The following is a 24005-nucleotide window of genomic DNA, read 5'->3' as shown; positions in this document are numbered from 1 at the left end:
CTTAATATTTCGATGCTTCTTCAGTGAACAGTGCTACTTACAATTCTCATAGACGAGTATTATTTACAATTAGGCTGAATTTAATGGTGGAATCATGACCCTCTGAATTTGGGTCTTAACTTTGAAAAATTGTTAGCTTAGTTTCAGGTTTTTTTAATGTATTGGAACTATACCAGGATGTCAATTGTCCAAGCTGTGTGCGCAAGTACCTTCCCTACTGCTTCCCCTCACAAATGTCACAGTTTGTGGATCATGTGTACTTTTATAATGATGCCTGCAGTGGCTGAGGTACTGAAATTTTGAATGAGGGCAAACAGGGTGAGTATTAAATAGCTAATAAAAGAGGAAAAAAAAATATTTATGCTTAGGATGTGAGCCTGAGATCAGGATTTCCAGCTGCTATTCAATACTACCATTGACTGAAAGCAATTACTGCTTTGGGTTTTGTTATTTGGTTAACTATTTTGGTAATGTTACGCTTTCGTTGTGAAGCAGAGATGTGAAGTATTGTGGTGCTGCTGTAGCCATGAGGTGGTTGAAGTTGAAGCTAGATTGTTATTCTTGATCTTATGAGCATTTACGTTTTCAATAATACCTTCTCCCTGTCATTCCTGTGGGTGCCTGACTGTCATAGGAACAGTCTCCTATCCCCTTCTATATGCAATCACCTTAGAAAAGGTAAATATTTTCAGAGAAGTCCAGATTTCCAAATGGCCTTGTCGCTTCCTTTTTCAATTGTACAATACCTTCAGGTTTGGAAGGTATTTAGAACCACAGGTTGTAAAGGTATTTAGACCCACATTTAGAAAATGGGTTTTACCTAGAAGCCTAGTCTATAGTTTATTGCTTTTAGGCAATGCTGAGGAGAACTGACTGTTGAAACAAAGGTTTTCTTTGATATCTCCTTAAAATGCAGTCGATTGCTCAAAATCTGTCTGTTGGCCACATGTTGCCACTAATGTGAGCAATTAGATTTGTTCTGCTTTGGTGGATCTTCCCAGAGAAATAAGGAACATTTTGGGCGGGGAGATGGTGTGTCTAGATGTATATGTAAATTTATGATTTATAAATAAACCTTGCTGTAAAAATGTCAGAAATAGAAGTTGCCATTTGAGAAACTATCAGTGAAGGAGAAATTAAAATGGAAAATAGAATATAGAATGTAAGTATATTCAATAGCAGAATCAGAAAAAAAACTGGTCCCATATTTTGAAATTCAGCTGTGTGTACTTTTTCCAAACAATTTAAAGAACTTACACTGTGAGCAGGGACATTTATAATGAATTTTAGCCTAGTACCATAAGTTATTTGTAACTGAATATATAATTCTGCTAATTCGTTCAACACCAGCATTGGAGATAACCATTTTTTACAGGTAGGAAACTTTTTAATGTGAAAAGGCGAAATTTGCAGGGAAAACAAATGTTATGAAGTCAATGTTTTAGTGTGGTGCTTGTAAACAAGTTTCAGCCTTCTGGAGTGGGGTCGGTCCCCTGCAGCACTGGGGCTTCAGGCAGTGGTAGCCCAAAGGATGTGGCAGGACAAAACATCCCTGTCAAGTCAATGGTACAACCAGGGAAGGTATGTTGATATTGCACTAGTTGCTAATGAGGAATATTTGATGTCATAGAAAGAAAGCAACAAAATAATCTGGAGCAATTTACGTATGCCAGTTTCTGAGTGCCAGTTTCACTTCAGTCCTACTGCACTCCTTTTGACACAGGAAAAGGATAAGGGCAAGGGGCCTGTGTTCTTTCCTTCTGTGCCAGTGCTGCTCTGCATAGTTTCTGAATGTTTTGCTCATCCCACGTAGCACTCACATTTTCTCCATCTGCTTAAATCATCATTCAAATTACAATTGCGTTCAACATTAAGTGTTGTGTGTAGAGTGAACAGCTGAGGAGGGGTAGCTTTGCCATACTGTCCTCACAGCACTTGTAAGTTGTTGTACTCAAATAAGTAAGCCAAAAAGAAATACATGTTTCTTTTACATTCTCTAATATTGCTTTTACCTGAAACTAACATTTTCTCTATTTGCTGGGTAAAACTTTGAGAATAACCTTCTTTATTCTCTGTAAGAGACTGAGTTGAATGTATACATAAAAGATCACTTTTTTGAATCTTTGTTTTTCTTTCACAACCATTTCAAAAAGGAGGAGATTTTAATTTTTTTTTTTTTTTTTTTTTGTTTTGACATATATATATACACACACCAAGAAAACAGCTCAGAATATTTCACCTGTGAAATTTAAGTGCAGGAAATAGCTAATAGCAGCTAAATACTGTGAGCAATTTTGATGTTTGACTAGGATATGAAAATTGGAAACAAACTAACACAAACCCGTTTCTTTGATATTTGCGATGTACTTTTGTAACATAGAGGTTGTAAACCAGAAACTTTTGGAGAATATACAATCATTTTTCTTTTTATCTGAAGGAAACTTAAACTCAGTTGTCTGTGTAATCTCTGGATAAACCCTTTCTAAGTAATAGGTGATGAAACTGTCCATTCTATGATTCTAGAAAACACAAACCCAGCAAAAATTGACATGCCGATAACACCCTGTAACTAAAAGGAGATTATGAGTAACATATTTTTTTCTTGTAAATATGTTGATTTTAACTGTAATTATAGAAATAATTTTTATTATAGATATGTTTTATGTCTATCTCTGTGCGTTTTAGAAGTGTTCTGTTACGATATTTGTACCTTCTTAGAACTGCCTTTTACGTCTTTCTTCATGATACTGTTTCAGTGCTTTAAAAAGTGGTGAAAAAACCTGCGTGGCTGGTTGTCTGCCAAAGCTCCGTGCCTAATGAGGGCTTTTGTTGTGGGTCAAAGTGAGGCGCACCTTACCGATTTAAGAGTTATATTTCTTAAATAGTTTTGAAATTGTATTTTCTTGTGTTATAAACAGAAGGACATTGCCAGCAGGACCCCTGTTTTCAGAAGAGAATCCCTTCTTATAAATTATCCCAAGTCTGCATGGTAATGAGGCCATTTATATGGAAATAGATGCACTACTATTCTTTTGCTGGCTCTCCAGCAATTCATGAACTGCGTTTCACATTATGAGAAGTGCTTCATGAATCAGATGAAAAGCAAAATTGAGACACTGGTAATTTCCAACTTCCTTTTATAAATACTACTCCAAACATGAAGGTGGTGAAAGAGCCAAGAGGCGTAAGACAGAGGAGGTGCAAGTGATAATAATGTCAGGGGAATCGAATGCTGTAGCAGATAATGATCTCCTTTTTCTTGGGTGATAAATACAGAAGGACAGTAGAGACGTTTATCAAAACTTGAACAATGAGCTTAAACAAAGGTGTTTATTTTCATAGAGGGAGATGCCTTTTATCTGTGGATAATGATGATGTATTAGTGCCTGTAATCAATTAAAATCAATAGTGTCTCCAGTACATTAGCAGAGCAGGTACTTACCCAACTAATGCAGCTGCTTGTTCTAATCTCCTTAGATAATGAAGACTTCTGAGAGACAGGCAAAACGCTGATTCATAAAAATATAGTTGACTTAGTTTTTCTTTCCAAGCAACTACTAGCAACTTTCTAAGCAAGTGTGAGTAACTTCAGGCTGAAGTAGCAAGTATTTCAGGTGTGTTGTCTCCAGTGAATAGCAATAATTGCAACAAAGTCATGGTAGAATTTTAGCTTGCATGAATTCATTTTGGACTTCACCAGGTAGGCAGTGAAGGCTAGAACTTGGGTAGAGATGCCCCAGAGTGATAAATCTGTAAATTGGTAGTTTGAAACTAATTTCTGATAAAGGAGCTACTGAACTCCTAGGAATTTGCGACACTGTGCTCTCGCCTACCAGATATTGTATATCATAACTGATTTTAGTAATTTTTCCATCAGAAATTGAAAATTACTAGTCTCCTGTAACATTCCTTACAGCAAAAGAATGCTGCTTCATATACACACCTTTCTGCGTGTGACTGCTTCGTTCATTTTATTTTTAATTTCACAATATTACTTTTGCTTCTTAAAACCACTGTTCTCTGAGTCTTGTAAATTATTTAAAATTTCCTCATGATTGGAGGGAACACATTTGGAAAGCAAATCTGTGAGGATAAAATAAACAAATATAAAGATCACATTTTAAATCTCAGCATTGTAAAGGAAAAAGGATTGTTTCTTTTTGGGGGACTGAATTACAGAATATTATGTTGTAATATTAGTATTGTAAGGTCTTGCAGGCATTTTCTTATTTTTAGGTGAGTGAAGTTTGGGGGGGAAATAGAATATTAAAAATAAAGGTGGATGAATATGCCTTGATTTTTTTATTAGTGATATTACCAATTTGTCTTATTTATGTCTCTTATGTGGCTATATTAGCTGACTACAGTTGAACAAAAATTTACCATAACCTAGGAAACTTGTAGCTCTGCTGCCCTTTATAATTAAAGGCACTTGAAGATGTAGAAAGGATTCAGGGTAATTTTATTTCTTGGGTAGGAAGTTAGGGTTTGCAATCATTGATGGGTGGGGTTGAGTTTTTTCGCCGTTTCCATAAATGCAGAACATTGTTTAGTATATATATTTTCCTTGGCTAGTGAATAAGCTGCTTGAACTCACACCAAATATTCTACAAAAGTAAAGTGAATCACAAATTGGAGGGGCTAGGGAGAGCAGAAAAAAGAAGAGAGAAAGATACTCTGGTCCTTTGCCAGTAAAAATATTACTGCATTTATCCCATGGAGTTTCCTAGCTTGAGGGAGGAGGAGGCGGCATGCTACTTGTTTCTTCACTCTACTTGGTTGTATACAGTGATCTGTCAAAGGTATTCATCTTGAACTCTGTCCACCTGGTTATTATTGCATCAGGATGAAATATTGGATAATGGTTTTACTTCTAAAAAGGAGAAGGAAAAAGCAAAGGCAAGAAAAGAAATGGAATAAAAGCAGAGATTTTTCTTACTATGTCAACTCTGTCTTTTCTTGATGTCTTCCGTTTCTCCCCCAGAAAATGCAATTTGGTATGGAGTGTATAAAAAAGATGCTTTAAAGAACCTTCACAAATTGGCAGTGTATTTATTTATACACATTTCACCCTGACTCATTACATATCATCATGAGTCTCCCCAGGCTACACATAAAAAGAAGAGCAGGCATAAATCAAACTAGATGCAACTCTTCCCCTTCTTCACCAGTTTTCAGAATTTTTTTTCTTTCCCAGTAATACACATAGAGAAACATATATTTTATTCCTTATTACTCACAGAGGGAATACCATTCCTTATATTATCATCACTCTTTTTATCCAATAATAATGGTAATAATGGTAATCCTCATTGCATATGTATTTTAAAGCAGGATATAATTCTGTGGAGATACAAGCACATTATTTTTGCCATCGTTCATCTGATCTCTTGAGAATTTTTCTTCCTGGCAAGTAGTTGATATTAAACTTTTCTGTCAACTGCTAAGATGAAAAGTTTCTACTAAACAATTCTTACTTAAGTGTTTTATCTCTCTGATTTTCCCTCTATATATGGAAAAAAATCCAGTCTTTAAAGCATGTGACCTAAATGTATCTATTTTCCTTTTCTATGGGCACAGTAAATCCAAAATAAATTCATTTTGAATATTCTATTGAAATCAGAATTTAATTCAAAGTTTTCTGAATACTTTTTTTGCAACCTGTATCTTTAGTAATATTTACAAATTCCCTGTGGATGGTGTTATTTCTGTCTCATTTTAGGCTAGTCTCCTGAAACAATCTGTCTAGACTTTTTACGTTCGATGAAGAGAGAAAGGTTTCTCTGGAGGGTGATGCATAGTACCTAAGTGGGGTTTCTGCTCCGAATTTCTCTTCAGAGAAACAGGACTATATCCCTTGTCAATATAAGAAGATGTCTCAGTTCCCCTATAGGAAATAGATGACTGTCATTAGCAGAAAGACTGCCATTTTCTAAATTTTTTTGTCCTTTTGTTTTAGTGGGGTTTTTTGTTGGGTTTGGTTTGTTTGGTTGTTGTTTTGTGGGCTTTTTTCTTTATTAGAGATGCTGATCTGCTGGTTTTTCAAAATGTGTGGCAGAAGGACTCTGCCAGTGCAAGCCAAGAAGTTTGGGACTCCTTCAAGCTCTGTATAGATATATGGTTTCAAAGAGCTGAAAAAGAGGGGGTAGGGCGTGCCTGGCAAAATTTGAGAAACAAAGCAGTTTTTTGAAAGTGACAAAGTAAAAATTTCTACCAAGGGCATAAAAGGGACCTCTGGGTTTGATAGACCAGTAAGCCAGCTCCTGAGCTGCTGCTTCTGTGCTTCTTCCAAGGCATATTGCAGTTAACTGTCTTTTTTTTTTTTTCTTTTTTTTTTTTTTTTCCAATGTTGATCAGTCTCAATGAGGAAGAAAGTAAAGATTCAGCCATGTGGGAAAAAGGCAGGCAGGGCTGAGGGCATGTGAGGTCCTCCTCAACTTAGGAGTGCATGAGTTAAGATTCAGGTTTATTATTAAAAAGAATTATGGAGAAGAGAGGAAGAGGCAGCAATGATGAGAAACACCCCTTCCCCCAAACCCATTGTAGTCATCTTTTGATAAAAGAAAGATTATTCTTTCCTGAATAGACAACTCTGAAGACTTATCTTAGGGCATGTTTGTTCAACAGCTTAAAGATTATGCCAGAATGTGGCTGGCATAAATTTTAGATGTCACTGGAGGTGAGAATTGAATCTCACTGTTTTTCATGTTAGTAAAGACAATCCAAAATTGTAAATATTAGCGCTGTTGGGTCCTCAACCAGTATAAATTAGCAGAATTTTTATCTTGTGTCCTAAGAATATGACAAGAAGTGGGGTTTTCGGCACGGTTTGTGGTGGTACTTAGTGAATCTTTTAATTCTAAATGGTCAAAGCTGTTCTTAAATGTTTTATATTTTTTCCATCTCTTTCTGGCATGTGCCATTTATTTAAACACTTTAGTTCAAAAATTATTAATATATAGAGATAAAAAAAATCTGTACATTGCCACTTCTAGCACTTTTTAAATAATGCCAGGCTCTATAAATCAGAAATTTAGCAATTAAAAATATTATAGTAAAATATAAATATTAGTGGAGGATTAAAACCTGTACTTATTAGGATTTTCATCTTCTAATCAGTAAAATTCACTTGTCTAGGTACTGATAGGAAGAGATTTTTGTCTTCAGGTTTTATACAATACAGTTCTCTCTCCCTTCAACTTTTCCTCTTCTGATAGAAAGATTTTTTAAAAATATATATTTTTAATTATGTTGGCATAATGGATAACGTCACCTATTTCAGTTGTCCTTCACTGTTAGATAACCTAAACAATTTTGGAGGAGGGCACAATAATCAGGCCTTTGCTTTTGATCACAACTTTCCCAGCTATTAAGACAGATTGTTTCTTTTTGTAGCTTCATAATATACTGTCTGTCTCTTCGGTATCATCTTCGAAAAAATAAATGCACTCCAAAAGAAATTACTGCCAGGAGGGAGAGTGCTTCTTTCGACAGCTTCTTATCCAGTCAGTTGGAGGAAAGATGCTGATCCTGATGCTCCTTCAGTTCACAGGGGTTCAGTGAGTTACGACTGAGTTTCAAGACCACATGAATTATCTGAGAAAAAAGGCCAATGGAATAGACTTCTGCATCTAAACTTGGTGAGTTGAAGATTGTACAGGAAACCATATATAAGAATTATTTGTTTAACTATTCCAGTTCGAGTTCCAGGCTATCCACTGATTCAGATCCCTTTTTGGTGACACGCTTTCTCATTTTTCAGCACTATTCCCTTAGCTGAACAGAATGGAGCCTGAGTCTATAATAAATCTGTGTAATTGAAATAATACTCTCAAATAGTCTTATATCAAGGGCACATTTTTAACCTTGTCTTATGGCTATATATGTATAAATATGACTTAAAAGGAAAAAAAATTAGGAGTTGGTCTGAAAATATTTTATGTTATACCTGATTCCTTGTTTCTGTGTCCAGTACATCACAGAGCATTATCCTACTGTGTCAACCAGCATGCTCCAAAGAACAATAACTTACAGCTGGTTTTATTAATTATCACCTTTTGTAAACATACCAGAGATGAGCATGGATTTCTGGAAGCACGTATCAACATGATGATTCTTAACCACATTTCTGCTTTCCTAGTGGCATAATGAAAGCTATATATTTTCTATGTGTGGAAAGTAGCAATATCCAAGCAAGTAGATGCAGATCTAAATGGAGGGATTCCAGCTTAAACTCTTTTTTTTTGTGTTTTGTGTGCGTGTTACCCTGGGACTGCAGTAGAAAAGAAAATGGGCAGTAACAGAATTTCCCAGCATTGCTGTTCCACTTCAAGCCTGGGAATATTTATGGTGGGGAGATCTTATAGTGGCCTTTCAGTACATAAAGGGAGCTTATAAGAAAGATGGAGACAAACTTTTTAGCAGGGTCTGGTACGACAGGACAAAAGGCAATGGTTTTAAACTAAAAGAGGATAGATTTAGGCTAGATATAAGGAAGACATTTTTTACAATGAGGGTGGTGAAACAGTGGAACAGGTTGCCCAGAGAGGTGGTGGATGCCCTATCCCTGAAAACATTCAAGGTGAGGTTGGACGGGGCTCTGGGCAACCTGATCTAGTTGAAGGTGTCCCTGTTAATTTCAGGGGGGGGTTGGACTTAGATGACCTTTAAAGGTCCCTTCCAACCCAAACTATGATTATATGATGTGCCTTAAACCCAGCAGATCACTTTAGATCACTTTAGAGACAGTGATTGCTTTGTGAATACGTTGCTGTGCCACTGTCTCTTTCCCTAAGTGATGCAAATCCTATGGGAAGGGGCTGAATCAAGACGGGGAGAGCCTTGGTTGGGAAATATGTCCTGCTTTCATTTACTGCTTTTAAGGTGTTCAATGTCTTTAGGTCCTTCTAGCAAAGACCTGGTATGTTCTCGTGCTTTTGTTGTTAGAGGAAATAGGAGTAAACAGACATAATAAAGAATCAATCATATCTAGATGGGGATTCAGACCAGTTTTACTGGAAGAGGATTTCTGGAAACCCCATTATGCTCACTGGAGAGATCTGTCATGGCATCCAGTTTTTGCCTTATGGTAGATCAGGTTGCACCACTTCTACTTATCTTCTCCATTATTTACTGCATACCTCGCTGCTGCTCTTGTTGGGAAATCTGTAAGGTCTTAACCATAAAGGATATCTTATATCCTTTATGTTTGGTTAAAAACAAAGCCCTCCCCCATATTTGGAAGAAAGTTTAGTGTTTTCAAGAATAGTTTAATGTACTTTTCTATGATAAAAATAGTAGAACTAATTTAATCATAAAAATGCTGGGTTTGGAGTTAAGCAATCATATGAAAAATAATTGGATTATTTTAAAATGAAGTCAGATCCTATTAATCTATTGATCTTACATTTAATAAACTTTCAGCTATAAAGTGTGGGTGAACTTATGCTACTTGTGTTGAAGCTGTAAATATGATAATGGTATTGCAATTACTAGACAGAAATTATTTGCGTTATATATGTTGTTCTCTACTAAATGTCTAGGACGAAACTGTTGTCATAATTCTACCCTTTTTAAAGTGTTCAGTAATTCCAAATTCTCTTAATTTCAGGAGATCAAATACTTAATTTCTTCAATTCAAACTAAACAATATTGAAATCCTCACCTATATCTGTAATTTTCTGTGTGCTAGGCACTGTACAAAGCTTTAACCTTCCAGTCCTCTAAATTTTCAGAGAATCATAGAATCATAGGGTTTGGAAGGGACCTTCAGAGATCCAATTCCCCTGCCAAAGTGGGTGCACCTAGAGTATGTTGGACAGGAACACATCCAGGTGGGTTTTGAATACCTCTAGAGAAGGAGACTCCACACCCTCTCTGGGCAGCCTGTTCCAGTGCTCTGTCACCCTCAAAGTAAAGAAGTTCCTCCTCATGTTCAGATGGAATTTCCTGTGTTCCAGCTTGTGTCTGTTGCCCCTTGTCCTGTTACTGAAAAGAGTCTGGCCCCATCTTCACAACACCCCCCATTTAGCTATCTATAAGCATTGATAAAATGCCTTCTCAGTCTTCTCTTCTCCAGGCTAAATAGACCCAGGTCTGTCAGCCTTTCCTACTCAGAGAGATGCTACATTCCCTTGATCATCTTTGTAGCCCTCCATTGGACTCTCTTCAGTAGTTCCCTGTCCTTTTTAAACCAGGGAGCCCAGAACTGGACACAGTACTCTAGATTCAGCCTCACCAGGGCAGAGCAGAGGGGGAGAATGACCTCTCTCAACCTGCTGGCCACGGTCTTTTTAACATGGCCCAGGAGACCATTGGCCTTCTTGGCCACAGGGCGCATTGCTGCCTCATCCACCAGGACTCCCTCCAGGACTCTCTTCCACAGACCTGCTTACCAACAAGGCAGCCTCTAACCTTTACTGGTTCATGGTATTATTCCTCCCTAGGTGCAGGATACTATGCTTGCCCTTGCTTTTCTTTAAAAACCTGTACCCAGTGATGCAACGAAGTTCTTCAGTTGACACGAAATATACTTTTTTTTTTTTCAAGATTAGATACTAAATTTTTTTCTGTTATCTTGACAATATCTTTGAAGGAAAACACTGCTTACAGATGCTTATGTCTCATCTTCCCATAAATACTGTCATTAACAAACTCATGTAATACTATTTCTTTCTATTATATAAAAGCTGATAAGGTAGTATGTTTCCTCACCATGTGTCATCTGCTGTGGTAGAATGCAGAAGAAATAGTTGACACTTCACTAATTTTGCAATGCTAAACTGTGTTCTACATTGATCAGTATCTACTGCGGCTGTCAGTGCAAAGGTGAAGTTATTTCTTTATTTTTATACCAGTATAAGGAAGTGGAGAATCCTCCAAATACTTTGTGTCTCTTTAAACCCATTTCTTATTAGTGAGAATGAGTGTTGGCCACCGCAAGTGCAACACAGTGCCACATCAAACAATCCTCGTCCTTTACTATGTTAAGAGATGGCAGATTTGGCAAGACTTTAAAGACAAGTAGGAAGTGCATTACATGACTGATTGGCATAAGCAAAAGCTTACCCTTGTTCTTATTTAGTCCCCAGTCTCCTTTGTGCAAATAAGGCTTCATTCAGCAATATGGAGACCTGATTTTATGCCATGATGTGGGCACTCACAAGAGCCTGTACTCGTTGCCCAGTGCAGGAGTATAGAGCATCCTACACGCCCTAATCAAATGCCAGGGCAAGAAAAGAGAGTGGGTTAGGCTTTTGATTTATTTATTTTTAAATTTTCTTCTTTTGATTCTTTTCAAACTTACTATTTCTTAGGATGTGTAATATGTTTATTGTAAATCTGTTTGGGAAATTGGCACCAAATTTAGTGTGCTAGTATTACAGGTAGAGAAGAGAGTTTTGTCTGAATATGTGAAGAAAATGGAGTTTAATTACACTTGCTTTTATGGCTATTGGAAGTTCAGCTTTTAGAAACAGACTATATTTGCTCAAAAAAATAGTGCTTGGAAGTGATTTACTCTTTTCTTTCCACCAGTAACTGCTGCACAGCTGACTGGAAGTGAAAAATTGAGTTTTTATTAATGTGTGTTCAAATTCTGAATGGCTGTATTGCAGTCATGTGCATATCCATCTTTCCCTTCATTAAAAACAATTATTTTTAAAGATGTCATTGTGAATGGTAGCAATCTATGGAAATGATATATTTGCAGGCAAATAATAATGTTTGAGTTGCATCACATGATAAGAAATCTCTAATTTTCTTAAAATTCATACTTTAGAGAATTTATGAGAGTGAATCATGGGTTAGGCATTTCTTGATGTGACATCTCTTGATGTTGGACTAGATGATTCCAGTCCAACAGTATTCTTCAGCTGGGTTTGGTCTAAAAAGCATGTCATTAAAATTAACTGTTCTTTATCATCTTCTAAAAGTTTTTTATTCAGCCAAATAGCAGAAACAAAATTGTATGAATAAAACTGTTGTCAAGAAATTATAGACAAATAAATGAATGGTTTAAATTATGTAAAGGTTGAAAAATAGTACTAATTCCAGTTATTAGCCAATAAGAAAAAATAACAAACATCAGCATAATCAAATCATCGGCTAAAATCTTACTTTGTTGCTCCATACCTGTAACAAAGTGGATAAGAAATAACAAATAAATACAAAAGCCCAGATATTCATCTATGGTAACTAGAGATACATGTTCCAGAAGCTTTTACTAGGACAGACCCCCACTGCAACAAGATATTTTTTTTTCTTTAATTAAATTCCTCTTCCAATCTGGTTGGTGTTTTGAACTGCTATTTAAAAGACTTGTCTCCAGGGAAACAGGATCTATGTGGGACCGAGAGACTCTGACTGACAAATTAAAGTGTGGTTATAGTCAGAAAAAGTGACTCTGGAAAAAAATGACATTGTGGGCTTCCATATTTTTCTTTCTCTGGGACTTCCAGATCAAATTGGCTCAGCTGACAAGTCAGTCAATGATTTTCTAACTGCCAGTGTTTCAGCTCAGTGTGCAAACTGATAATCCAGCTGCCATATTTCTTTGTGTTGCAATTGCTGTGGTACCAGCCATCAAACCCAAGATGGTGTCATTACTTACGATGTGCAATGCAAAATCCAGCTCAGTTTCCCCATTTTTTAAACAGGAAAATGATGCATGCTTGTTTGTGGGCTTTATATAGTTTACACTAGTCTTCATCTACCTTCCTTAATTTATACCGTGCCTTGATTAGAAGAGTGTATTGTTTTCATCTTCTGGGACTGGAAGTTTATATGAAAAAAATGACATTGTGGGCTTCCATATTTTTCTTTCTCTGGGACTTCCAGATCAAATTGGCTCAGCTGACAAGTCAGTCAATGATTTTCTAACTGCCAGTGTTTCAGCTCAGTGTGCAAACTGATAATCCAGCTGCCATATTTCTTCGTGTTGTGATTGCTTGTGGTACCAGCCATCAAACCCAAGATGGTGTCATTACTTACGATGTGCAATGCAAAATCCAGCTCAGTTTCCCCATTTTTTAAACAGGAAAATGATGCATGCCTGTTTGTGGGCTTTATGTAGTTTACACTAGTCTTCATCTACCTTCCTTAATTTATACCGTGCCTTGATTAGAAGAGTGTATTGTTTTCATCTTCTGGGACTGGAAGTTTATATAAGGTTCAAACTTAGAACAGGTCAAGTATGTAACATCTTTCTTGACACATAATTTAGCCACTTTAGTACAGTTTTTTCACCATTTGCTGCTTTTTCACCCCTTTTCCCCACTTTCCTGTTATAAAGGCAGAGGGTGACTAGAAATGGAGCAGACAATAAGGTGTGCAGAGCAGGAATCTGCTGAGAAACCTGTACAGATTGTTGGCTAGAAGATACAGAAATGTCACCTGAGAATAAGTACTGCAAGGACCTGGTTGAGTAAGACAGAAAGAAACTTGCTTAGAATGGGTTTGGGGATGAAATTTGTTACAAATCCAGAGGAGGGCTTTTAAACAGGAAAATGATGCATGCCTGTTTGTGGGCTTTATGTAGTTTACACTAGTCTTCATCTACCTTCCTTAATTTATACCGTGCCTTGATTAGAATAGCGCATTGTTTTCATCTTCTGGGACTAGAAGGTTATAAAAGGTTCAAACTTAGAACAGGTCAAGTATGTAACATCTTTCTTGACACATAATTTAGCCACTTTAGTACAGTTTTTTCACCATTTGCTGCTTTTTCACCCCTTTTCCCCGCTTTCCTGTTATAAAGGCAGAGGGTGACTAGAAATGGAGCAGACAATAAGGTGTGCAGAGCAGGAATCTGCTGAGAAACCTGTACAGATTGTTGGCTAGAAGATACAGAAATGTCACCTGAGAATAAGTACTGCAAGGAGCTGGTTGAGTAAGACAGAAAGAAACTTGCTTAGAATGTGTTTGGGGATGAAATTTGTTACAGATCCAGAGGAGGGCTATCATCTCACAGGTTAGCAGAGTGGCTTGTGGCATGAGGTCGAAGACTGAAGAAGAATAATTTATATGATAGGTATTATGAGGAGCTGCCTATACCCAAATGTTGTTACTGCTGCAATTTACGACTGCTTTGCAGACAATAAGGTGTGCAGAGCAGGAATCTGCTGAGAAACCTGTACAGATTGTTGGCTAGAAGATACAGAAATGTCACCTGAGAATAAGTACTGCAAGGAGCTGGTTGAGTAAGACAGAAAGAAACTTGCTTAGATGGGGGGTTTGGGGATGAATCATCTCACAGGTTAGCAGAGTGGCTTGTGGCATGAGGTCAAAGACTGAAGAAGGATAATTGATATGATAGGTGTTATGAGGAGCTGCCTATACCCTAATGGTGTTACTGCTGCAATTTATGACTGCTCTCCAGAACTGCATTAAAGCCACCTGGTCCAGGCGGCAGCCAGGAGGATGGATCTGCCCACAGGAGGCTTTCCTCGAGCCTGAGGAAAGCCCTGTGCTCTGAGCAGATGAGGGGCATGAGTACCTAGGCAGTGTTCGTGGTTGGGAAGGACAAATGCTTCTGCAGCAGATATAAAGTGCTCGGAGCAGAGCTTGCATGGAAGAAATAGATGGTGTTAGAGGAATGTTTCTGCTATGTATGTGCACATGTTTAGGAGTTCACATATGAAACTGTCACTTATTTTTTCAGGGAGAACTGTCAGTAGTGTTTCAAAATTGAATAAAATTCAGAAGTGGGACTGTTATTCAATAAGCTTGGTTTGTTTGTTCATGTTCTCTCTCACAGTTTTCCCTCCGGGAGAACTGTTTCTGCAGGACAGCAATTCATTTGGATTGTTTTAATTTTGTTTGTATTTCAAATTATCTTACCATTTTTTTTTATAAAAAGAAAGATTTAGGCCACGTACTTTATATTTGGGCTGGAATGGCATGAGATTTAGAAAGGTCAAGTGGGAGCTTCTTCCTCCGTCTTGGATCAGTTGAAAACTTATTGAAAATGCACTGTGTCCTGGGCAGGTGAACTTCACCTTTATGGTTAAAGAGTGGGCTGAGTTGTTTCTGCGTGACCTTTGCTGTAGAGCTCAACTGGGTATTTTATCCATACTGACCCCCGCTTAATAAGTGTACTGGACCAGAGGATCCAAGATACTGAATTTATATTAAACTAGTCTTGATTTTCTACAGAAACAAATGAAAGACGTGCTGGGAGGCTTACCCTCCTTATTGCCAGTAGTTGAAATGTAGCTTTGTGCGCCAGCTGAGTTCTCTCCCTTCTCATGCGTAGTGGGAATGGTTCATACTCCTCACTGAGTGCCTATGCAGTAACAGTTGCCTTCTGGAAAATAGGACTTTAACACTCTTTTTAATGCTTCAGTTGGTTGCAACTTAATTGTACTTAACCATTTCAAGCCAGAAAGCGTATTTTTAAATCAAATTCAATAGGCTTTCTTTTTTCGATTGAAACCAGTAGTGTCACACTAATGATAGCAATCTTGTTTCTTTTTTTTTTAGACTTCTTTACCAATCTATTAAAATAAAACCACTTTTAGGACTATTTTTCAATCAACTCTTGTCAGACATTCTGTATTTCAAATTTCTTTACGTAAGTGTATCGTTATTGCAAAATGATCCTTTCTGCAGATGCGTGTTGCACTAAAATTTCCTCTAATTATTACTTTTGACATCAGTACTTTATTGAATTAGCTGTTTCCAATTTAATTATACTTGCTTCATTGTTCAGGTCACCTTTTAAACAAATTCATATCAGTATGAAATTGCTGGTGTTACTGAATTGGATTGTGATGGTTCCATTCTCATGAAGATAATTTCTGGGTTTTTGGCTCACATTTGGGAAAGCTGAATTAACATAAATTTATTGACAGTGTTTAGAAATTTGTTATTACTGGTAGTAATAACAGTATATGTTTAAGCCCCCAGGCAATCCTACTGGACTTGGATGAAAATAATTCCAGTCACAGCTGTTTTGGGATTAGGTTTAAAACCCTGAATTTGGCACAACAAATCATGGCCAGAAATAAACAAACCCAAATGGGGAAGGACGGCTCCAATGATAGAACAGATATAACTGTAATGACAAAATAAATGATAACTGTAATAAGACTATTTTGGTATTTCAGACTCCTTATAAACATCTTTACAGTCCTATTATCTTTCTTGTTGAGTCTGAGTAGGATTGTATGGAGAATATTAACATATTACCTGTATTAAAAAACCCGATGCTAATGCTAACCTACTACTATTACTAGTTCTTCTACTAAATGTCTAAATGTTTTTTTTTTTTTTTTTTCCATTGTAGATGCCATATTGGCAGGGCTTTATTTTGTTAGCTTACATGAGCTTGCATAAACCATAAACACCTTTATATCTGACTAGTTTTCTTTCAATAATTTTCATTGCAATATTTTTATAGCCTCTGTTAAAATTTTAAAGGTTTGGGGTTTTATAATGGCATTAACATACATGAATGCGCTTATACGTATACATATTTATGTGGTGATGCATATGGAATATCAGTGGTCATAGTGCAGAAGTCAAGAAAGCACTGGCTTTCAGCCTGGCTGCCTGATTTATCAGTTAGAAAGATAAAGTTGAAAAAAAAATTTTATGTCAGACCAAGTCATGAAAGATGGCCAAGCCAATGAGGAAGAGAGGTCACATTAGTGAGTTTCTTCTGCATGTTTTTCTTCAATTCAGAAGGTTTCTTTAAACGCTATTTACGTATATTTGTGATACAAAATCTTCCCTATCACAGGTAATGTTCCTTAGCTATATGCAGGTGCATGTCCCATACATCTGCAAAATGACAACCCGTTAACAACTGAACTGAGTGGCAGAGTCTGACTGTCCTCCCCCGTGGCTGGACTTCAGAGTCCTGTAGGCTTTCTTCCACTGCTTATTGCATTTATTCATCCACCAGGAGAGCATGGGCAAGGCCTAACTCTGCTTTAAGAGACTCAGTCAAATCAATATCATGACACCTGGAGCGTTCACTCCTGTACCAGCGTTCCCACGGATGAGTGCTTTTGTGAAAGCAAACAGAACGCTTGTTCTAGGTCACTGGACATGGAGCAAACAAATCTGATCCAGGCTGGGCTTTCTGGACATGTTGTTCATGCCCATGAGAGATATGGAATAATCTGGTTGTATTATACCGACCTTCAATCAAAGGGGGAAAGTGCTTACTCTCATTTAACTCAAATTATACTTAGCTTGGCAGAAGTTTTTATAGATACCAATGTTTAATTGCCAATGCTATTAAAAAATACCTTGGAACGGATGGACACATTATTGCCCACTTGATCGTTGGTATTTTCTCTATATCCAGTGAGCTAGGAAAACCCTTGTTTCTTATGGAGCCATTCTCCACGCTGTCAGAGGGATGAATCTGAGATGATAGAATTAGGAGCTTAGCAATATTTCTTGTACTCAGCTCAAAAAAAGAGATGTTGAGAAAATCTCAATGTGTTTTGCAGGAAACTTTGACGTTTCATAAACAATAACAACCATGTCTTTGAAAAATGTCTCTTCTGAATTCATGGGAAAGTTTGAAGAGGGTCAGAAATTTCTTCTAGGGGAAAAAATAAAAATGTAAAAACAGCATTTAATTGACATCAACACAAATCATTTGACAATTCAACCACAGTAACAGTCTAGAGTATGCTGTTAGGTTGTGTTATGCCAATAATATTTAGGGGAATAAAACCTTTTAAGTAAACATAGTTTTCTTATCTCAATGTCTTTGTTGTGCTTCTTTCTAAGGTTATACTCAAACTGACTGAGAAGTATTTTTGTTTCAGTCAGCAGCTGCTGAGGGTCGAGGAAACAAATTCATTTTGGAAACTGTGTGTAAATATGTTTCCAAAAGGATGATCTGTTTTGTGGAACATCTGAAAATATTATATGCTATGAATTAAAAGAGAACAAATTTCAGAATGTCAAAATTTCATGTAGATCAAAAATTCTCCATGTCAATCGGCTCTGTTCAGTATGTATCTTCTGACTTTTGCAGCCAAAAATCCCCAGTCCTCATGTGAACAGGCCACTTGTTGTCAGTGGCAGGCAGGAGCTGACAAGGTAAGGGGCAGGTGTGATCATACACTTAAAAATCACAATAGTGACATCTGCAGACAGGTCTGAATGGAAAAATCCTGTTCTGGGGATTAAGTATAAACCTCACGTTGTGTGTAAATTGGGAGCTTCCAACTGGTATAGTTTCTGCTTGATATACGGTCTCTGTTCTTCATGATAACAAAGAGATTGGTCTGCCCAGAAAGACAGAAAATGCACCTGAAACAGCATCTGACCTCAGAGCCTGAATGTGGAGGTTACTGTAGGAGATGGTCTTGGGTCAGCGGCAGAGCCCGGAGCAAACTGGACCACGCAGAGCCTAGTTTATTTTCTTCCCCTAGCATTACTCTGAGAGAGAAAAAATGTTTCAGTACAAGGTAGAAAATAAAGAAAAAAAAACCACCCACAACAGATGATTTACTAGAAAGCCTAGTAAAATAATGAGTATTGAAAATTAAAATAGTATAATAAGGTGCTTTGGACAAGTACAGGAGGTCAGCACCACCAACCCCACTTAAAACTGTCACCAGTAAAGAAGCCATTTTATGTTGGATTCCCTTATATTTGTTTGGATAAATGCTTTAATTCCTTTGACAAAAATATTTAATGAAAACACAAACTTGGCTGGATGCCTAATGTTTCAAATCTTATGGAGAGAATTAATAAATGAGGTCCTGCAACTTTTATTTAGTGTCTTCAGGTGGTAAATTAACTACAAGAGGGCTTCCCTATTGCTCCCTGAAAGCAATAAAAGCAGAGGAAAAATTAAAAGCAAACCACTATTTTAAATGTGGGGGTAAGGCCTAGAGAGTTCAGAGAGCCTATCCTTGGTGCACAATAATATTCATATGGAGGCAGAATGCTGTCAAAATTAATTTTAAATATAGAGTATATATTTGAATAAATGAACAAACTAATTTATAAAGTATAGCCAAGTGCAATGCACTTTGAATGATGGAAATCCATCTAGTGATTTTCTGATAGAAACAATTTGTCATAAAGTCACAAACAACATAGTTTCATTGCTTTGATTTTCTTGCTTTTTTGCTTTACTATTTTAAAACATTCTTTGCAGCTGTAGCTAAGAATAAAGTTTGGGTTTTTCGTGGCTGTTGGTCTGACTACCAGATCATCAACTGATGCAAAGAGGTGCCTGCCCACTGAAGTCAGTGCTGGCTGGCAGTTAAAGCAATGGAATAATAGTTTGGGTTTGTTTTTGGTTTTATGATACATGCTGGATGAGAACAAAGAGAAAGAAATTCCCTTTGCTCTGCCTCATGTTCATTTTTACACCTGCCTCTTGTTCTTGACAGATGCGTGAGAAAGGGCTTGCAGCAGAGGATCAACAGCTACACGAGAGACAAGATGTTGCCTGGCTGGGCGATGGATGGATAAACACGTGAGGATCACCAGCACTGCACAGCAGGGAAATGGTGGAAGGTAAAACCTGTGTTAAAATGTTTTCAAACTGTGTGGGAGATGATCACAAGCACTGCTGATGTCTGGTTTCCTATGGTTTTGTAGCTGAGCCCTCCTTAGGGCAGCAACAGCACGTGCACTTCTTTAGGGGTATTTCCATGTGCCATGAATGCCTGTGAACAGCCACAGGGGTCCCGGGCTCACGGGGAGCTTATTGCAGCGCCTCTCCCTTGGTAGGAAGCAGTCGTGGGACATCTCTGTCATAAAACTTGGAGGAGTCCTGTCCCTCCATCAAATATGACCGTGTTGTCCGGTGTGTTCAGTTCAGTGTAAGGAACACGACAACTTCCTGAGGAAGCCAAACTAAAAAATAATGTGACAGACAAATAGATGGAGGAGGAGGGTGCAGATGAGACCGAAGGGGTGGAGGAAGACAAAAATACCAAAGTAACAGAAAGAGACACAATGCCAAGGCCTGGGAGAGTTGGGCCATCTGGTTCTGTTGCTGCATTGCTATGCAGTTGTCTCCTCTCTTTGTTTCTCTTCATGAGCAAGAGGGGATAAACTATGTGAGGCGTAACATGAAGGCTTTGGTGTAAAACAGATGATGAAGTAGCCTGCATTAAGAAAAGCTTGTTTTATTCACTGTGATTTGCAAAAGATCTCTCTCAGCAGTACAGGCTGTGACAGAGATTTGCTGTATGCAGATTTTTCACTTCAGCAGTAGCTGTTTGCAACCCCTTCTGCGTGTTTATAAGGCGATACCTCACGGATAAACTGCAAATCCCTTGAGCAAAGCAGTGCCTGCTAATGTTTTACACTTCTGAAGCCTAGTTACAGCCAACTGGCATTACAATAAATGACCTAGCTGACCACTTCCCCCAAGCTCTGTGATTCAGGAAAGCTGAGCCAAAGGTTGCTCCCAGGGACCAGGGTGGTTCAGAGAGTTCATAACAGAATACAAAGCCTTTCGCTCCTGGGTTGCCCGTCTTGGTCCAAAATGACAGAAAGAGTTATGTTTGTATGGCCTGTGCGCTAAAAATGGGTTGTTTTACTCCGGTCGTCAGTACAGCTGACACATCATAGCTGTAGCTGCAAGAAGACTAATGATCCAGTGTTCATGGCACATAAACCACTCCTAGAGACTTCTTTAGTTTCCACCAGGTCATGATGGTCATGGTTTGGCACCTGTAGGTAGGAGTTTGCAATGCTGTTAGCTCTTCTGGGGAGTAAAGAGCAACCGTAAGTCTCGGTCAATCTGGCACCTTTAATGGGCACTAAATTGACTTAGAAGAGATGGTGTGAGAAGCATTTGGGAAGCATATAATAGACCCAAAATCATCTTCACGCCCTGGAACTGGAGTTTCAGCATTTCCAACAAAATGAACGTTTTACATGAATACAGATTTCAAGTGAAACAACTGTGGGGGGAATTTTATGTTCAGCAAGGTGCTGCAGGGCTGATAGGAGAGGGGAGTGCATACACAGAGCTGGGTGCAAGTTTTGCATTTAATGACATGGGAAGCCTGCATGAAGGTTATGCCATCTCTGTAAGAAGCCCTGTATTTTTTAGCGTTTGACATGCAGCATTCTAAGTATGAGAATGGTTAAATGACAGCCACAATAACATGTTGTATTGTTCATAGCAGTCAGTTGTCAGCAAAATGGATTGATTTCTATTAGGGAGCACTAAAGTAATAATGGATTCAATTGAATGAAGTAAATGTGCTGTAATACCTCTCTGAAGTTTCTTGCATTTTCCTGCAGCGGTACCTGAGAGAAGTAAAAAATTTATATGTAAATACAGATATTAAAGAATCAGCAGAGTACAGATACTGAAAAATTCTTATCTAGGAAGCCCTGTGGGAACCGTATTCTTGTTTAGTGTTTCCAGCCCTTCTGGACAGGATGCTGATTTCTACATCTATGCTTAAAATAGTATTTAAATGATGAGCTCTTCTTGCTTTGGTATTTAGTTCATACACATTTAAAAAACCTGCCTGACTTGAGCGTGAAGGTTTCTGTTCAGGTTTCGTGACACTGAATTGGTATGCTCTTAGTTTAAATTTAAGCAGCCATTTAAAAAAAACCCCTTCCAGTCATGTGGACAGCCTAGTTTGTATGCAAATGTTAGATAAGTGATGTCAGTAATATTAAGTATCTTTTTAAACACATGCATTCTATCCTCAAACTTTTACAAGTACTATGAGCAAAATAAAAAAAAATCTCCGGTATACATACACTCAAGGAGTCCAAGAGCCTCATTTGGCATATTCTGGTGCAACTTGCGCTTATCAAAGGGTCTCTGTCCAGAGGGCATTGGCATTTGTATGGTTTCCTTTGGATTGACTTTTTTCCATGCTGTCTCTATTATACTAAGATAATCATTAAGCCTTAAAACAATTGTCCTACAGCTGCTTTAGTTGAGGGTTATTACTGGTATGGTCTCAATTCACACTAGTAGGACGTACACAGGAGGTTAGACTTGAATGCAAAGTTGCTGTCTATCAGAACTCAATGAAACTCAACTCAAAGAAAATTTTGCAATCGATGATACTGAACAATACTGACCTGAATTTCATCTGCAGTAGGTTTGATCTTGAAATCAATAGCAGGGAACCTTCTGTCCTTGCAGGCATCCATTGGTGGACACAAAGGATCAGAACAGTAGATTATCACCTTTTATAATTTCCTTGATTATTTTATGGGAGTGAGGGACTGCAGAATACTATATCCTTTGCCACAAAAAGCAGACTCAGGACCCTGTGAAGAAGTAAAAATAATGAAAATATTTATTATTGCATCTCTCTGGGTGAACAGTAAATTTGCTTTGTCTGATGCATAGTTAAGGTAATTATAGAGCAAAAACCAGCATAACAGCAATGAGATATGGCAGAAGTTGAAAATCACTTCTTGCTGTGGGAATTACTGGGTGTATTCTGACCCACATGCAGATACACTGACCTTCAAAATTGGGCTGGATATCCACAGTGTGTCCCATTTTACCTACTGGACACAGCTTCTTACTTTGAGCTAGTGCTTCTTTTGGGGTGGTTTTCAATCCATTTCTTATTGGGAAGCAAAGCACTGATTTCTACTGATAGCCTGGCCTTGGTAAGTAAACAAATCCTTTTTATTTGTGCCTTTTTTCTGCTCTATTCAGACATATGGCAGATGAGATATTTTTATTGCTGATTCCTGCTCCTGAATGCTACTGGTGTGGAAGATCAAAGGTAAATTATTTCTTGAGGTTGCTTCTCTTATTGGTTCAAGCATCTGAATATACTGATATTAGCCAAATCACCAAAATTTGTTATACTATGTTATCTCTGATCATATCTGTTTCCTCAGTAGAAGAAATAGCAATTTTAGGTGGTTGTGGTATTTTGTGATTCTTATCATGCTTTTGTATAAGAGTAACTTACTTGACTTTGGTTGAGATGTTTCTGATTTACATCATGGAGAAAGGAGAGATGGAGAGAGAGAGAATAAGCAGGCCATGATGTTTTAAGGATGATGTCTGTATCGGATGATAGTGGGTCACAAAGCAAACTGGATAGATACAAGATATTAAATCAGAGGAACCAATATCTCAGTTTTATTTCTTTTGAAATGTGAGGCTTTCTTTTGTCACAGTTATGAGGAAGAAATACTGCATGCTCACGGAAACAGACGAACGGAACAGAACTGTTTGTATATCATGAACATGAATGTGGTTTGGGATTTATATTTTTTCCTGAAAATGACAGCTAGAGGCCTTCTAGATCCATCTTTAGAAGCTCAAAAGTGGAGTTATATGCATCCTAAATAGCAGAAAATTATAGAAACAGTAGTGTTATGATTTTGTGGCCTTTTTCTGAATCAGCTCCAAACTGAAACTGCAGATGCCAGAAGAGAGCGATTAGTATGAATATCAACACAGTAACTGAGATACCCAAAATAAGTAACCAAGAAATTGTCAAAAAAAGAACTGAACAAAATAGTGGTGAGCATAAAACAGTCATTAATACTGAAAAGCTAAAGTGGGATAAAAGAGGCCATGAGCATTACAGTACAGCTAACCATGCAGCCTACAACAGTTTTGTAATTAAGAAGCCATTAGCAGTCTAAATGCTGGGTAGTGTTATTCTAACTCCCACATCATGTCAGTTAAAACACCATTAATATGTTTGATGCATTATAAGGTAAATCAGAGATAAACCGTTCAGGTCTAGGAAGATAAATTTATCTTTTATGCTTTTATAGAATGTCTGGTGTTGGGGGGAAGATTTTCATGACCAGTGCTCAATGAGAACACTGTGCTCTTGCCTTTCCAGTTCAGAAGGGTTTGCACTGAAACTTGGGAGAAAAGGATTTAGTTCTGGGTTCTGCCATAAGTCTACTGAGTGAACTTGTCAGTCATTTTTTTTTCCTCCAATAAGTCTAAGTTTTTTATGTGTGGAAAAGAAAAAAAAAACATTGTGATTACTATATAAAGTAGTTGGAGTATTAGAGGTTAAAAATGTTGCTATTCAGATCTAGATAAATGC

The sequence above is a fragment of the Calidris pugnax genome, unplaced genomic scaffold (genome assembly GCF_001431845.1).
Source record: "Calidris pugnax isolate Ruff unplaced genomic scaffold, ASM143184v1 scaffold103, whole genome shotgun sequence".
Taxonomy (NCBI): domain Eukaryota; kingdom Metazoa; phylum Chordata; class Aves; order Charadriiformes; family Scolopacidae; genus Calidris; species Calidris pugnax.
The sequence above is the reverse complement of the archived record's forward strand: the minus strand, read 5'-3'. Positions refer to the sequence as shown.